We start from the raw sequence: 16556 nt of genomic DNA, 5'->3' as shown, positions 1-16556 counted from the left end.
GTGGGCAGAAGCCTTGTTAAATCACAATCCTCTGGTCTAAGCATTGATGTATAGATTGTCAGCCAATTAAAATGTCAGTGTCTGGGGAGGCAAGTGGTTCAAGGCTTCAGCTGCTCAGAGTCTGGTTTTCCAATGGATTATGGCTGAGCAGCAAAGGTCCTTTCATGGAACCATCAACATCATCAGAATCTAATTCAGGTAGCGACTATCCCTCCTGGGAGAGAAAATGCTCAGATAATTTTTGCTCCATTTGATCCAGATAATGTCACATCTGGGGACCAGGTGGCTGCACAAGATCAGGCTCCCCATTATCCAATAGCAGGCACTTTGGTTGCTTCAGATGCATGTAAGTGGAGGCAGCCTCAGTGCATCCAAAACAGGGTCCAGCCCAAGGTGAGCATGCATTAAGAATTAGTACATTATAATTGAGATGATGACTTCCAATCTGGCACAAACAAAAAGGTAAGATGTTCATAGTTCATTGGTCAGAACTTATTTTTCCTCACATCCCCTGCCACACCCAACATAAAAAAATATTAGTTTTCCTTACCAGCTCACTCATATTTCTTTTAAAAATTTTGGGAAACAAAAGCAGCCTAGCCATTATCTTGCTCTTGCTGTGTAGCAGTGTGGAGAAAGACTATAAATATTAGAATATCCCTCAATTTGAATTATTACAGCAATACGAAGAGCAGGTGTCTCAGCTATCATGAGATTCCCTTAGGACAGATCAGAGAAAAGAGAAAACAAAATGGCAAGAAAATTAGCATGGAAAAATAACTGCAGAACTTTCTGGAATATGGCTTATTTGTGAAGGGACATTTTTAATTAAGTTCCCAATAATGTTATTATGGTGTTGCTTTTATTCTTTCAATAGAAAACTAGGTAGTATCCTATCCCTATGATTTATGATATATCCAAGCAGCTAGTAATACATTTAGTTTTGCATAGTTCTCTAAGCTAAAAAAAGTTATGATAAGAGAGGATATTTTTTTAAAAAAAAACAAACATGAGTAACTAATATGGAGATGTAGCATTAAATATTTACAGAAAGAGACAACCACTAATATATGATAAAATGTAGTAGGAACAATATATTTTGCTGTAGAGTCCACATGTGGAATTGAAGGTCTTCCAAATTATCCGCTTTTCCATATTTCACAAATGGACATGCTGATGGGTGAGCAAATCTACATTCATGTACCTTAAGTATGCCCGCATGATGATATGATAGGAGTTCAAAAGTGGAATGAGAAAAGAATCCCAACTCACAAGAGCAAAAGTCCTCTTAAAGCAACAATATAGCTGTAAGACATTTGGGAAGGATGGCATCTCCCAAATTAATAATAAAATATCACTAATGCAAGGATAGATAGCAACCTCAAATCTCTTTGATAATATGGTGAGATCAGAGGAGAAATGTCACTTCACTACTAGAATTACATGATTGTCTGGAAAATGCTGGGTTCCACAGTAAGCTATGAAAGACCTGGGTTTGGGAATGCAGTCTAGTGTAATTAATAATGATTCTGACTGCAATCATATTGAACAACTGGAGCTAAGAATATTTTCTTAAATGAAAGCATAGGAAAACTTTTTAATTTAATAGGCCCCAACTAGATTAAAAAAGATATAGATAATGTGGCATCATGTGTTAGTTGCTGAAATGTTGTGTATTCACAGTTAGTTTCCTGCTTCTCGTATATCATTTTATATAAATATACGTTATGGTAATTTTCAAAATCTGAATCTGTTCATCATTTCTGACTGAATCAGAAAGTACCACTAAATGACATTTTGTAGATGTGCCTAGTTAATCTTTGCTTTCAGAGTTTCACATTTTCTCAAAATCATCTTTTCCCATTTTAACACTCAACAGCACAGCATGCAATAAAAGGGACAAAGATTGTTATGTTCTGATGTGGCTGAGGGTAACTTTCTTTATTCCTAAAAGAATATCATTGATAAACTATATCTACATTCACCCATCTCTGGCTGACCATTCAATGTACAGTGTCATCAAATAATGATCCTTTTAATATCATGGCCATAGGAATAGGACTACAGCTGGGTTGGTCATAAAGGAAAAAATAATCATTTCAAGATATAAATGTAGATAACAAACATAACAATATAAATAGACATTGAAAAAGACAGGAGAAGAAAATATGGAACAAAGTTTATGCAATGAGTATTCAACAATATCGTATATGCTAGTAACAAACTAATATTTGTTAATACTTGAGATGTATATATTGCTAACCAAAATAAATCCTGGCTGTTCAGTGCCTTCATAGACATGGAACACTAATGTAGTTGTGCCTTCTATTGGGTGTTTTACTTCTCAAAGCTAACTTTTAGAAATATAAGTGCTATTTGGACATTCCAAATTTTAAATCAATGCACAGGGAGACAAAATAAATGTTCTAACTCTATTCAAAACCTCATACAGAGAGTAAATCTTTGAAACATTTATTTACAATATAAATTCTGTAAAATCAGCATTCTACATGGAGGAGTAGCTTCAGACAGTAACTTCTGCTGTTTCTTGTGGGAAAAAAATAATCCAATGAAAGAGAAACTAGTAGATATTATATCTTTTGATGGGGAGCCATCCAGAGTTCATTCATTATTACAAGATAAATGGCTATATACAATGTTACAAATAATTAATAAAATAAATAAATGTCTTGAGGTACTTTTCTTCCTTATACATCATCTCCAGATTTAAAAAGTCCAAAGAGGATTTTTATCTATCCAGATTTTATCAAACTATCTTTTTCCTCAGACAGTTGAGCAGACAATTCACAGAACAAAATGAATAGTTCTAGTGAGGTTCTAGTGAGGTTCTTGAGCATGAAAAACACTTTTCCCCCCTTCATCTTGTTAACAAAAGGATGTCCACTTATCAACATACATCCTTTCAATGTATAGTTGCCATCTCTCCTTGACAGTATACTTAACTCAAAAGTCATGCACAGATGCCTCTGATAGATGGTGCATCTTTTTTTTGGTTATAAAATTAGCAATATTGATAATTATGGAACACATTTCTCCATAATAGACTGTAAAAAATTTTGAGACTCTGAATAAAAAAGGTGACTTTTAATATTGGGGTATGTGAGGATGGAAAGTATATTAACTTATGAGAAAATAGAGGATGCTATCCTTTTAATCCCTGAACTTCAGAAAAATCTATATGATAGGAAAAATCAAAATATATATGGTAGATAACATTTCAGGCTAAGCAGACTACCCACAATCATCGTGAATTTTCTCTGTACTTAGATGAGGGAACAACCCTTTTCTCTCCTGAAGAAAGATCATACAGAACTTGAAAATTATTGCTAAATATTGTTGAAAAATTCAGATGGCCTTCATTCCTCCCTTCAGTCCCAACTTTACTATACATATAGGCTATTGTAGACTGATCTACAAATGCTTTAACTCATCAGCATTTTCATTAACTTCACTTAGAACAAGAAATGTAGGTTCCAACCTATTTGCCTTATAATAATTTACTTCTTAAATCCATAATTTGGGCAATTTTTTGTTCTGTCAAGTAAAAAATATTTCAAAATCTGGTACTTTTAAATTCAAATTTGGGATATTACTCAGAAAAAGTGCATACCATACAAATAAGGAGAAAATCAAACAGAACAAGTTTTATAGGAATTGTGATATTGACTAAGGGTTGAGACTGAGTTCATCATAAAATAGAGATGTGGTTTGCAGACAAAAAAAATGAGGTAAAATATAAAATGAACATACATGAATTTCCCACTCCGATAATGCAATGTTGAACACAGACAAGACTGCCTATCTGAGATCAGCAAATGTGGACACCTACTTCCCTTTCATTAACTGTTGTAGCTATATGAAAAAACAGATAAATAAATTCAATCTTGTCTTCTAAATCTTTCTGTTTAAACTTTCAAAAATGCCTTTAGATGGATTTAAGTAAATATGGGAAGCTATATGCTCGTGGTGGCAAACCTATGGCACGGGTGCCACAGGTGGCACATAGAGCCCTCTCTGTGGGCACATGCGCCGTCGCCCCAGTGCTAGGCCTTCAGCTGGGTTTTATAAAAGCTTTTCGCTTTAGCCTCCACCTCTGTGTGCAAAAAAAAAAAAAAAGTTCAATCAATCAATTTCAACTTCTCTCAGGAAAAAAAAAAGATCTTGCAAATTGGAATTGATTGAACTTTTTAGTCCCACCCAGTATGCCATTACCACTGCAGCCACGCCCACCCAATGGGTCACACCCACTCAATGGGCCACACCCATCTGGCACCCGATGATACATAAGTGTGTTTTGGGTTGCAGTTTGGGCACTCGGTCTCTAAAAGGTTTGCCATCACTGCTATATGTCATTCAAGGTGCACAATTTTTTGAACTTAAATATAAACTTGGACTTTGAAACATGACCTTGAGATATCTTTCAAAGAGTAGTGGGTAGGGCCAAAACAAAAGCTAGAACTTATTTATGTACGTTTGCATCTAAATACAATTAACATGTAATTGATGAGATTATTCTTCAATAATGTTTTGCAAAATTCTGCCTTCTATTACATTAAAAATTACTTGTAGAGGTGTCTTGGAGCCAAACCCCACAGTTTTTAATGCTACATGAAAATGCTAGATGTCAGGACTTATGTTTGTGCTTTCCAGAAAAGAATCTATGTACAGTAAATATATGAGACCCTCAGATCTGAACAGAATAATAAAATTCAGTTGTGGACAGTACCTATTTAGAGCTTACACAGTAGAATATTCTTTCACCATAAAAGGATCCACCTTGTAAAGCAAAGAAATCATCATTTTCCTTTTACCATGAGAATGAACTGTCACAATCCAAGGAAAGACAGACATATAATAGATAGATAGATAGATAGATAGATAGATAGATAGATAGATAGATAGATAGATAGATAGATAGATAGATAGATAGATAGATGATAGATAGAGCTGGAGACAGATAGACAGACAGAAAGGATCATTTCTCAGTTCTCACAGAATGAAGTTCAGAATCTGCTCTGTGTTATCCTTTAATAATTTTTGATCCTCTGTCATTACACTGGATCACAGCAGGTAAAAGTTAGGAAGGAGAGAAAACCTACAGTGTAAAGTCTTAATATTTTCAAAACATAAATAGATAAAATATATTCATGCTCTAATGAAAGTGTAGAGAGTTTAATGAAAAAAAATGAAGCCTATTTTAAAGCTGGAGCTGTGACAGGTTATGAGCTGGGGTATCAAGTAATGTAGCTGAAAGTGCTGCAATAGGTGGGGTGTGAAGTTTACTATTAACTAACTGCTCCGTTAAGTTAAATGTTCCATATGTCCATCTAGAAGTCAATATCAGGATTTCAAAGAGTTTTTCCAGACCCTTTCTTCAGATATTCGGGATTGGATTGCTGTTTATTTACTGTTTAAAGTTTTTAACATTCTGTTCTTCAGTCAAAGATTTACCAAAGCATCCTGCACAAAACAAAACAGGCCTTGTCCACGAACTTCATCATCTAACATGCACTATGTAAAATGAGAAGACAAGGCTGGGGAAGAGCAAGAAAACCAGGTAGTTTTCCTGAGCAGATCCTTCTGCATTACTTAGATTTGATGGCACCAAGTGAAATTAATAAAGCTCCACCTGAAGTGACTTAAAGGATTACTTTCATGAAGTTGTGTGTATGTGTGTGTGTGTGTGTGTGTGTGTGTGATCAGAAGTATAGATGGCCTTGGAGCTTATTTGTATGCTGGGCCAGTAAAGCATTGCATAATAACTGAAGGGCATAACACTAAATCATATCAGATTTAATTTCCAGGTATTTTTCTATATATACTATATGTGAACACACATTGTTCAATGGTACTATATAGCAGTTAGTGAACCAGGAACATCTGGTTTAGTCTCACAGGTTCCTTGGTTTGCAATTGAATATTGAATTAAACCAGATCTACCTTTATCAAATTACTTTGAGTCAAATTGATTCACGCGCGCGCGCGCGCACACACACACACATAAAGTGTTGATGTACATTTTCTTATTCCACTTCTGACAAATCTTCATTGTTGACAAAATGTATTCTGCTTAAGTAAAATGTTCTATAATTGCATCTTGATTGGAAATCACTGGAACTGCAGAATTTGATTGATAAAGGTCATAAATTTGTCAACAGAACACATTTTAACCAAGGAAGTCTTTAGAACAATTCTGTATAACAGCAGGAAAAACATCCAGCTTTGATTAATAACTTTCTTTCACAGCATCTTTGATGCAGTGAACAAAAAGTGCCATCTCAAGTCACTCTTCTACTGTGATGTTACTCTGTCCAGTGATTCCTTCCTTCCCGAGCAGCAACACTCATTGCTTTTTTCATCTTATTATTTTGTTCTTACTGCTGCACTAATATTGTTACCCAGGCTTTCAGGCTTCTGAATGGGTGCTTGGAGTCTCTGTTTCCCATAGAGGATCAAAATAATTCCCCAAAAAATGAACAATTTTATATTTACAAATGCATTGTTTTCATTTACTGCATTTATATCCTGCCTTCTCATGAGGCCTTGCCCCTCATGATTTTCCCACAGCATAACCTTGGAAGACAGGATGGACTAATACAGGATAACTAGATCATGTTCCCTATTGAGATTCCTGGTTGATTGGGACTTGAACTCAAGCTTTTCAATTCAAATTCAGCAGTAAGTGCAGTAATAAAAATAAAGACAATGCTAGCACTTACAATACTGAATATTTTCCCACATTGCTATGATGATGATGTTAAGGAAGTGAAGATTTAGATGAAGCTATGTTAAGTCTAAAGAAACAACAAGAACAATGTCACAAATGCTAATGGAATAATTATGGGATTTAATACTGTTCTGAAAGCCAATAAAGAAGTCTATCAAGTGTTGCTTAGGAGATAGCACTTCTGTCCATACTGGGTGTAGTTAAGTGACAAGAGTCTTGAATTTTAGGTTTAAGATCCTGAATAATAAAGCTTGTAGACTAATTTGAACAATTTTGTCTGTCTCAGAAACATAATTATTTCACAGAGCTTTCATTATGAAATAATAAGGAGCATACCACTCTATAGTGTAGGAAAAACAGGAGAGAAACATAAAATAAATTGGTTTTTTTAATGTTCGTTTATTACATTTCTATCCTGCTGCAATCAATTTGGTTCTCGGCAGTTTACATAATAGAAAACAATTTTAAAATAGCCATAGTAAGCTTAAAAACATAAAACAAAACTTAATTACAGTGAAATAAAAACAAAACAAAAACAAAATATGGCCCTGAAAGAGTTTAAATTTTCTAAAGGACAGCTTTGACCTCAATATCTTCCTGAAATATAATCAGGAATGGTATAATCAGGAATATCTACAGGTAGACTTTCTAGAAGATTGGCACTACCACTCAAAACTCTGTACCTCTTCACTTCATTTATCTTTATTTCCTAAAAGTGTGGGCTGATCCAGGTTTAAGCAGGCAGTCTTCTAGGGACCCAGGTGCCAAACTATAAAGCACCCAGTTGCATCCAGATATGAATTCATATCCAATACTGGGACCACAGTATAGAAGTAATACTGTATGTCCCCAACAATGAGAATGTAAGGACCCACTTAAATCCACATCTTAAGAAAGCAAAACTCTTGGAAATGGTCTCTTCCAACAAGAACTTTTATTAAAAGAAATTGATAGCAGGCATGATAGAGAGGATCTGAGGGATTTCCTTACAAATCAATGTTTTATAGTGTCCCTAAGCAGCCCCCACCCCGCAGTTCTTCTGGGTAATTCAGACCCGCAGATTTCTAGGTGTTAAATCCAGGAAAGATCATTGTACACGATCATTCAACAGCTCCTCACACCTTATTTTGATGACAGATAAATAAACCAGATTCCGGAGGCTGTATCTTTTCACCCGCCTTTCCCTAACTGGCCGGTAAGGAGGAAAAGTTCATAGGCATAGGATAAAAGGCTAATGGTTACATTGTGATAGTTAGCAGACCCCAGGTGAATAAACAAAAGGTTGCTTTGTAGTGAATAGAGGAAGTGAAAATAATAAAATCCTCATGCATACTCCCCCTCCCCCTTAGGAGTATGGCAGGATCCAGGAGAGGGTAAGAATTGGTTTTATATCAGAGAAGATAGATAGAAAGGAAATATAATTGGATTCTGACATCACATCTCTGCATTTTGGACTAACTTCAGGTTCTATGTGGTTATTAAAAGTAGCCTCATACAAAGCACACTGCAGTAGTCTGGAAGGGTAATAATAGCATGAGTTACTGTGGCAAAGTACTTTTCTGCCAGGTAAAATTAGAATTGGTGCATTAGCTGAAGCTGGGCAAAAGCCCTTCTATGTCATGAATCTACAAAGATCCCCATATAATGAATTTGTTTTTTCAGGGATAGTGCCTCCCCATTTAGAAATAATATGTATATTGATGGAGACTCTTAATCGACAAATAATACTTCTGTTTTGACAGGCTTCAGTCTGTTCTGTCCCATTGAGACCCTGACAGCCTCCAACCATTGAGGTAAGCTATCAATAGATCTCCCCTATAGCCTGGAATTTAAAGTATGCCATCGATCCCCACCTTAAGGGATCCAGATAATGAGAGAGGTCATTAGTAAGAGTGACTAATGTCATCTTGGTCTCATACTTGAACTTTAACCAAATAAATCCAGATAATTTGTAGGGTGCTACATAGGCAATCTTCCATCACTGTCTCAACAATTTTGCCCAAAAATGGAATGTTGAACATCAACCTGTTGGATCCAAGGATGATTTCTTCAGTTGGGGGCTTACTGCAACTTTTTCAAAGCTGCTAACAACACTGTCCCCAATAAATATTCCTTGACAGTCACCTATATCACTTTCTGGAGCCAGGAATGTCACAGCTGCAACTTGTAGAAGAGAAAGGATAGTCTAGATACTACTGTCTCCACCTCCAGAGTTCACAGGGGGAGTCCCAAGTAATATGCTATTCTAATCACCACCCATAAGGAGCCAAGATTCTGCAAAACCTTAGCAACTATCTTGTCAAAGTGCTGTGTGAATTGGTTACAATGACTAACTGGATTGGTGATTGTTGAATTTGTTATTGTTGAATTTTCTTGGCACAATGCTTGACAACAGTATGCCTTAATTATTACAATAATGGAGGCCTGAATTTAGCACGTAGCCATGCTTAGTAAGAATCACTTTTTGCTTTCTTCATTGGTGTTTTAGCTATTGTTTCTATTGCCTCATTTCTTGAGTGTCTTCAGGAAATCAACTACAATTGACCAGAACTGCTGGGCTATCCACTAGATTGCTGAGATGTTCTGTGATTGCTTCTGGAAACCAATAAAATCCATCAGTCATCTGGGACAAACTATTTCTGGAGATCAGAGGTGGTAACCAAATCTGGATCAGGGCATGTCATCTTTAAAAAGTAGACCAGATAAAAAAAACAGATGTCACATGGACCTATTGTAAAGCTACTCTTGTTCAGATTGGATACAATAATAGAATCTTGCAAGTCTTCTCCCTCTGTGAATTAGGGTGGTGCCTAGCTGAGACTCCTTCATATGAGCTTCTGCAATGTTTATCTGCTCATTGATAACATAACTTCCCTCTCTGTATCAAAGTCATCCTCTTTATTCTCTGCATAATATGCTCTAACCACAGCATAGAGATAATAGGAATTATCTCCATCTTTATATCAACTAACATTTCTTGGAGATTGTGAGGTCTAATGTATGACTATTTACATATGCTGGGCCACAAATTATGGTGCCTATACAAAGCCTATGCTTCCCATGGAGCTAATTAATTCCTGGGGATTACATGACATAGAGTTTGAGGCAAAGATACCCATGCTGTCCCTGAGACTAGATGCATTAACCCATAGAATGCAGCCTGTAGAATTCCTAGCTTGTTTCTACAATCCAGTTGTACAGCCCAAATTACAATACACACACCCTCCCCCAACACCAGCAGGACAATCTTGTGTACAGGAAGCAAACTCTATGCTCATTTGCTGATGATGTTACTTAGTCAGGTAATGAAATGTCTGCAAGCAAACAATCAAACTCAGAGAGTACCAAGGACTCCACTTCTCAAGTCTCATCTCTCACCCAAATCAGATCTCATAAAATTAATGGTGTATGTAGCTGTATTCTAAAGATGCAAGAAAATAAAATAAAGAAATAGAAAAGAAAGAAAAAAGATATACGGAAGTTGCTTCTAATCTTTTTTACAGCATTATAAGTATGATTATATATTTGCCTCTTATATTATTGTTACAACATAACTGTTTCCATAATCTATCCTGTGTAATCATCCAAACCATAAATCATAAATTCATGAATTTGGTTTATAAAAGGAAATCTAGTTCTTTAGATGGAGACTAAATAAAATGTCGCTATATAAAAAGGCAATAATGGAGGATTATAAAAAAGAAATTGAATGATTTTTTAAAAAATAACATGTGTAAAGGTACTGATTAAGAACAGTTTGGGATGCAAGCGAAGTTTTAATTAAAGGATATTTTATACGCCATAATAGTAATTTTTAAAAAAAAGAATCAAGAGAAAGTGCAAGCTACTTTGGTTGGGATAAAGAGAAAAGAACATGAATGAAAGAAATTTCCAGAAGTTTTCATTTAGTACTTCATTGGTTTCTTCTTTCTATTCCTCTGCACTTGATGGTTCTTTTCTTTCTATTTGTTTAACTCTTTTTAGTTTTAAAAACACTTGACTGCTGAATATATTGTCATCAGAATTAACTCAGACTTTCTTGGGTTACTTCTACAAAGGATTAGATTTTTGCTTTTAATCTGTAATCTTGGGGATCAACCCCCCCTCAGAATAAACCATAAAATCATTCAGAAATGTTTGGAGGAGTGCAAAGGTACAATCTGCCATGGTGGTGATTTTGATGATACTTTTTGTAAACAGTCCTACGGTATTGGTGAATGTTCTGTAGCTTCTCTCCTCTACAATGTAGTTTGCAGACAATAACAAGAGGTTTTTAGAATACATTTTTACCCTTCATAAGACCATGATTTATAAATTGGTTTCCTGAATTTGGAATGTCTACTTTGTATCATTCAATTTTGTTTCTTCTTCTATGATTCAAGGACTGATTTCATCTTTCTTCTTTCTTTTTTTGTTCCTCAAGTTTAATGGCTATCTAATGGCATGAAATATCTTTTCATTTTTCTTCAGCTGTTTCACTTCCTTTGTTCATAAATGATATTTATTGCTTTCTTGCAGAAGCTGGACATTCTACTACTATTAGAAAGCAAAATTATGATTATAAATGTCAAAGGGAAGGAATAGAAATCATTTAACATCTAATATTCTGGCTGGAGAACCATCAGGGCATGCAGTCACCTCCATATATCACAAACTTTCACTCAAATCAATCTATATTGGTCAACAACATTGCCACAAGGCAACCAAAATCTTGACTGAATAGAACTAAATATATTAATGACCAATTGCTCTTCTTTGTAACTGCAGGACTGTGCAATCTTAGCTCTTTTTGAATTAATAGTTTACATAAAAGGCTGTAAAATAATACATATTAATGTGTGTGTAAGAGTGAGGCCTAATGAATGGAGAGTTGACTTCTGAATGCGTATATAAAAGGGTTTTGTTATTAATATATATTTATTGGCAACAATTTTTATTTATTACTTTCACCACAACAGTTTCCAATGGAACATCCCATGACAATGATATTTTTGACCCAAATGAGGCTGTTTCCACCCTCCTGCAATGCCTGGAGACTGTAAGGATCTGGCTGGGAGACAAGAGACTTCAACTGAACCTTGGCAAGACTGAGTGGCTTTAGGTGTATGGAGCCTTGGAATCTGAGTATTTGTCATCCTTATCTCTGGACAGGATTGCACTACCCATTCAGACCCAGTTCACAACTTAGGGGTTCACCTGGACCTACAAGTCCTACTCAAAAAGCTGGTGAGGGACGTGACTAAGAAAGGTTTCTGCACAAGCTGCAACTTTTCCTGGATTGTGATTCCCTACACTCAGTTACTCAAGTCTTGGTAATCTCTTGTCTGGACTATTGCAGTGCACTCTATATGGGGTTATCCTTGAAATCCATGTGGAAGCTTCAGCTGGTGCAAAGTGTGGCAGCAAGAAGAGTCTTTGGGCCCCTGATGGCCCACATTATACCCATTCTGCAAACTTCATTGGCTACCATCTGCTTCTGAGCGCATACCTGACGGGTCACCTTGTCCTTCTAGGACAAGGTCCTCTTACACATGTTGGCAAGAGATCCTATTTTGGATCCCATTGATCAAAGAACTCCAATATCTGGATCCAGAAGAAGAACCATCTTTGTTGCAGCATCCGCCCATCTAAGATAAAATCTGCTTCTCCTTCAATCCTTCCACTAAAGTCTGAAGACTTGGCTCTGCTTGTTGCCCTGGAGGTGAGATAAGGGAGTTCATGCTGGAAGTGGCTTCTGGATTGATGACAGACTCCACTTCCACCTTGCTCTCTGCTCTTTACCCATCTATCTTTTTGTTATTGTATAATAATAATAATAATAATAATAATAATAATAATAATAATGATGATGATGATGATGATGATGATGATGATGATGATGATGATGGTGGTGGTGGTGGTGGTATAGGGTTTCCTGCCCCTGCTCAGGCAGGAAACCCTATACCATTTCAGACAAATGGCTGTCCAGTCTCTTGTTAAAAACTTCCTGTGTTGGAGCATCCACAACTTCTGGAGGCAGGTTATTCCACTGGTTAATTGTTCTAAATGTCAGGAAGTTTCTCCTTAGTTCTAGGTTGCTTCTCTCCTTGATTAGTTTCCATCCGTTGCTTCTTGTCCTGCCTTCAGGTGCTTTGGAGAATAGTTTGACTCCCTCTTCTTTATGGCAACCCCTGAGATATGGGAACACTGCTATCATGTCACCTCTCATCCTTCTCTTCATTAGACTAGACATACCCAATTCCAGCAACCATTCCTTATATGTTTTAGCCTCCAGTCCCCTAATCATCTTTGTTGCTCTTCTCTGTACTCTTTCTAGAGTTTCAACATCTTTTTTACATTGTGGTGACCAAAACTGGATGCAGTAGTCCAAGTGTGACCTTACCAAGGCATTGTTTATTTTATTGTTCTATTATTTACTTCAGTTCTGTTTATACTCTTTTCATTTCTTCCTTTTTTATTGCTGTACACCGCCTAAAAATAGCCCCATAGTGAGATAGGTGGCAAATCAATTTAACAAATAATAAATAATAATAATATTTTAATAGCACTGTTTTGTCATGAAGCAAAAGCAAAAACACATAATAAGTAATCCAGGGATTAACAAATAAATTCCACTTGCTTCACTAAATGTCCCTTTTCTAACTCCTTAGTAGTGATACAGAATTAAATCCACAATTTTTAATTGAGGATGCTGGAGACTGCAGAGACTGGCAAGTGATCTTTGTTTCAGAAAAGCTTTTATCTCTGGCTACTAAATAGTCACTACATCATTGGCATTTAAGGAGAGTTCACATCACATCATTTGCATGATAATTGCTACTATAATTGAGGAGTCTGAACATAGGAAATTGCAATCATTCGTAATCATGGATCATTCCTGCTTATAAGAGAAGCAATTATCCAAAAGCAGAAGGAGAGTTTTGCTGTGATAAGTCCACCACAAGTTTGCAATCATTGTGTAGTGGTCAGAAATTCAGGAGTCAAAAATTGGTCAGATATTATGATTAATAAATGGTTTGAGCTTTCCTTTTCTGGACAGTTTGCTGCACTTGGAATGTAAAGCAAGATATTACGAATGAGAATAAATGTTGATGGCTATTGTTATTTAAGAATATGATTTCTCATATGAATGATTAAGCGATCTAATCTTTAGGCACTCAATCATGCTATTTCTTTGGTTTGAATGAATAACCAAGGATTTTTTTCTAGTTAGCACAAATTACACAGCTTAATAGTCAACAGTATAATAGTTAGTTCTTATGCAATCTGTATAGCAGATGTGCCTTGTGAAAATAATGCAAATTGATGACAGTATCAAACCAAAAAAGTATATAGCTATAATCTGTTACAGAAGACTTACATCTAAACATTGTTTCTCTGGACTTATTTTATAAGTAAATGTACACATATAAACTTTCTACATAATATCAGAAACTTCTGATAATAGCCAAGACAACTGTGTAGAACTATATTTTCCTTGTATTAGACTTCTGTCCAAAGAAAGCAATTGATTCAGCCATATTTGCTTAAATATAATGTCCAAGAAATTTAATAAATAAATATATTGTGAAAAAACTGAAAGGTGAGTAATATTGAGTACTTGTACACTTATGTGGAGTTACCATTCTTTGTTTATGGTAACAAACATCAAACTTTCTTTCCTGTTCTTCAGAATGTGAGCATTAATTTAGACGGGTAAAGAGAGGAAAAATGGAAAAAATACTGTGTTGGTTAACTGAAATATTATCTTCTATTTGAAGAAGGCAGGTTTTATTTGTTCCACTGTTCAAACATACAATGATAAGGGAGTGCAACCTGCTGTCTTTTTCTCACTAATTTTCAGTAAATATATTAAAACTAAAATTAGGATTCAAATCAGGAAATGAAAAATTTAGAAAAGGGGAGTTACCTGAACGCCTTTTCTCAGCATGATGATGTAGAATCCACTGGTGGGTAATCTCAGCCTTCCTGCTCAGTTGAGACTAAGTCAGAAATCTGCCACGCCTCCTTCTGGGTGGACCTTGCCCAGTTTTTGACCAAGGCAAAGCAAAACATGATGAAGTCCGATGCGCTGGCTCCTCCTACTCTAACATAGGCCCAGACAGCCTTTAAGGGTGGGTGTGGATTCTATATCATTATGCTGAGAAAAGGCATTCAGATAAGACAACACCCCTTCTCCAGCACGATGAGTGTAGAATCTTATGTCACACCAGAAGGAACTAGTTGCAACACCCTCCAGCCAAATGAAGCATCTGCAGAGGCAAATTTATCTAGCTTGTAATGCCTGATGAATGAAGAAGAAGAGAACCAAGTTGCCACCCTGCAGATTTCTTCGATGGATGCCTGGGTAGACCAGGCCACTGACATGGCCGCACTGTAAGTGGAGTGGGCCGTAATGTGTTTGGGGACCGGTAGGGACTGAGATATATAGGCATGGGCAATGCACTCCCTAATCCACCTTCCAATGGTTGAAGAGGAAACTTTCTGACCTATGGAAGAGGGTTGGAAAGACACAAATAAGGCCTCTGACTTCTGAAAGGCAGAGGTTCATTTTATATAGTAACGCAGGGCCCTGCGAACATCTAGCATATGCCACTGTCTTTCCAGCCTGTGTGATGGATTAGGGCAAAAGTTGTGAAGAACTATCTCCTGGTTACTATGGAACCAGGTATTGACCTTCGGAATCAATGCCGGGTCCAATCGAAGGATCAATCTATCTTCATAAAATGTATACAGGTCACTCCTGACCAAAAGGGCAGCTAGTTCCGAAATACGTCTGGCTGACGTGATTGTGATCAGAAATGCCACCTTTAGAGAAAGGACTCTTAATGAAGAGGACCTGATGGGCTCGAACGGAGATGAAATCAACGCTTGTAATACCCGAGGTAAGTCCCAAGAGGAGTAGCGGTGAACCGCCAGTGGTCTGGTGTTGGTCACCCCCTTGAGAAAGGCAGTTACTGCTGGGTGTTGTGTCAATGGAGTCATGTTGTCACAAGACAGGACTGTGGATAGAGCCGCTACCTGTCTCCAAATGGTGTTGGATGCTAGTCTTTTGTCTATACCCTCTAAGAGATAGTCTAGGATATTGGGAATGGTGACACACAGAGGTTGGAGTTGGTGCTTAGTGCACCACAGGGAGAAGTTCCTCCATGTGGCATCATATATCCTATTGGTCGAGGGGCGCCTGGAAGCTTGGATCATCAAGTTCAACCTGGATGAATAGGATTGTCAAGCTAAATTTCTCTGCTCAAGTGCCAGGCAGCCAATTGGAGCCACTGGGGGCTGGGTGTTGGAGGGCCCCCTGGCTGAGAGAGATGCAGTCTGGAGGTATCCTCCATGGTGGACAGATTGATAGTTCCACCAGGTCGGCAAACCACGGTCGCCACGGCCAGTGTGGAGCAACTAAGATGACCTCCGCTTGCTCCTGGAGCAACTTGTGGATGGTTGCTGGTATTAACGGGAGTGGGGGGAATGTGTATAGCAACCCCCTGGGCCACTCGCTGCGGAGAGCGTCCGTTCCTTCCGCATGTGGGGATGGGTACCTGGTAAAGTACCTCGGCAGGGGTGAGTGGTTCGGAGAAGCAAAGAGGTCTAACTGTGGCTGACCGAATCTGCTCGTTATTTCCCTGAACAAAAGTGGGTCCAATCTCCACTCTGAATGGTCCACTGTGGACCTGCTCAGGGAGTCTGCCTGATGGTTTGCCTCTCCTGATATATGCTCTGCTTTGATGGATCTTAGGTTGGCCTCTGCCCAAGAGCCCAGGCTGTGGGTTTTGAGCATCAGGGACTTGGATCAGGTCCCTCCCTG

This window comes from Crotalus tigris, unplaced genomic scaffold, assembly GCF_016545835.1.
Source record: "Crotalus tigris isolate CLP2741 ecotype Arizona unplaced genomic scaffold, ASM1654583v1 scf7180000017710.2780689, whole genome shotgun sequence".
Classification (NCBI taxonomy): Eukaryota; Metazoa; Chordata; class Lepidosauria; order Squamata; family Viperidae; genus Crotalus; species Crotalus tigris.
The sequence above is the reverse complement of the archived record's forward strand: the minus strand, read 5'-3'. Positions refer to the sequence as shown.